The sequence below is a fragment of the Pollachius pollachius genome, assembly GCF_949987615.1.
Source record: "Pollachius pollachius genome assembly, chromosome: 12".
NCBI lineage: Eukaryota > Metazoa > Chordata > Actinopteri > Gadiformes > Gadidae > Pollachius > Pollachius pollachius.
This window is the reverse complement of record NC_136945.1, coordinates 7,803,149-7,805,648: the sequence shown is the minus strand read 5'-3', so window position 1 is coordinate 7,805,648 and position 2,500 is coordinate 7,803,149.

Sequence of the window (2,500 nt, the reverse complement as noted above, 5' to 3'; positions counted from 1 at the left end):
GCTCTGTACCATTAATCATTAGGCCTGAGAGAGAAGCACTACGGGTAATAAACCACGGGAACCCTCTGTGCTTTGAGGACCATGGGGAACCCGTTTCTGTCTCTGGCTCAATAACATTCATGACTTGATACTGCCATTGTGTATGAGTTCACCTCACTAACAGAGGTGTGTGAGTCTGGGTGGGTGGGCAAGCTTGTGGAGAATGAGCTCTAGGGGGAGAGAGAGGGAGGAGAAAGTGAGTGATGGGAAGTAAGGGGAAGTGTGTTTTGCTAACCCACTTCCCTCAAAGGACTGGTTTTAAAATGATTGATTAATCACTGGTTACAACTCCCTTTTTACGAATTCCGTGTTGCGAATACATTAGTGTTTGTGTGTGTGTGTGTGTGTGTGGTGCGTGTGCTTGTGTGCGTGTGTGTGTGTGCGCTCGTGTGTGTGTGCGTGCATGTGTGTGTGTGTGTGAATGTGTGTGTGTGTGTGTGTGTGTGTGTGGTGCGTGTGCTTGTGTGCGTGTGTGTGTGTGCGCTCGTGTGTGTGTGCGTGCATGTGTGTGTGTGTGTGAATGTGTGTGTGTGTGTGTGTGTGTGTGTGTGTGTGTGTGTGTGTGTGTGTGTGTGTGTGTGTGTGTACGTGTGTTTATGCACCCGGGGGAGATGGAGTTCAAATAAGCAACTCTATCAATCACGCACACTGAGGAAAGTGGTGCTGCCAACACTTTCAAAGCCCCCATGTTCAATACCAAATTCAGGCAGTCATTTCCATATTTTGACAGAGGTCATGAATTGACCGACAACACACACATTACCTGTTTATCTTTAGCAATGAAAAGAAAATACATATATTTTAGCAGGTTTTTTTATTTCACAAAAATACTGGCGCATTTTTGTCTTGTTTTTGTGTATGTTTTATATTTGATAGATGATAGCTGATCCATAGATAGCTGATAGATAGATAGATTGACACATATATATATATATATATATATATATATATATATATATATATATATATATATATACATACATACAGATAAATAGATAGATAGATAGATCCATAGATTGATAGATAGTAAGATGGCTTTATATGACTGCACATGTAAACAAAGCTGTCCAATAAAGCTTCACACAATAACACTCAGGCACAGACAACGTCATTAGAAACCAATTAATTTCAATATTCCCTGGCTGACGCCTCGACTGTCCCTGCGAGGGACCGAGTTATCAAACTAATGTAGTACTAGCTTCATTGAGGCTGCCAAGCAGAACAGCTGAACAGCAGGGAACTTTGATCTCAATAAGCGCTCTCCCACTGTTCCTTGCAACAGATTAATGATTCAGTGTCAAGCAGTGTTTCATTCTCACTTTGTGCTCCCTTAAACAGCACTGCGTTTACGAGTTACCCTGTGCTACTAGTGCGGCCCTGTCAGATGTCAGTGGAGGGGAATGTGTGCATATGTCTTTTTTGCTTCTTTAATGTAATGCAAAACAATTGAGGCAATACTACTACTACTATTACTATTACTATAATAATTGTAATATAAATGTTTTTATGTAATATCTGCACTTGCCATGGTTGTGTAGATGATGTTACTGTGAATTATAAGCTACATTGCTGTATCAAGTATGAACACATTCACAAGGTCATACTCGACATAACGGTGGAAGCTTATGGTCGGATGTTGACTTCATGCTCTTTATGTGCCACACGTCAGACCCAAAATCGCAAATATCTGTCTAAGAAATGAGTCGGGCAGAGCAAATCAATTGTACGGCTTGTGAAATATTCTGGGTTATAGATTGAAGTAATAATGTAACATGCTATGTGTGGTCTTGAACTCAGTTCGTTCTTCAATGTCATCCAACATAATCCTTTATTTCAACTAAATGTATTTAGCATTAAAGCATGGCCATGTCGAGGTCCTGTCTTTCCAACGCATTCCAGATTTCAGGAACTCAAATGCCAGTGTTTCCTTGTCTCTTAACGTATGATGTGGGTGGGGCTGAACGCTGGAGTCATGTAAATGTTACCATTCACATGGTTGTGATGCAGTCTGTGATGCAGTCATGCAAAGCATCTGGATCAGCCTAATTAAGTCCTACAGGCAAACAGCAATGGCATCCTTGTTCCGCGGTGACGGTTAGCAAACATTTTGTTGTTATTTCCGAATAACAGAATGACTACTACATTTTTACATTCTCTCTGAACAACAAAATAACAACTACAGAGTACTATTCAAAGACTTTCACTTCGCAGTCCCCCGGGGCTGATGTTACGTCATCTCTGCTGATTCAAAACAATTCTGAAAGTAGGTTTCAGAAATGAATGAATCATTATCTTCACCGTTGATGCATGCATGCTTAATATAAACTTTGAATAGCTATATATACAGAGATGTAGAGACCAAATCAAAAACAAATATATAAAATACAACAAAATAACCAAATAAACACACAAAAAATTTAAAACATTCATATATCGCCCACACCTGAAACTAGGCCGCGTG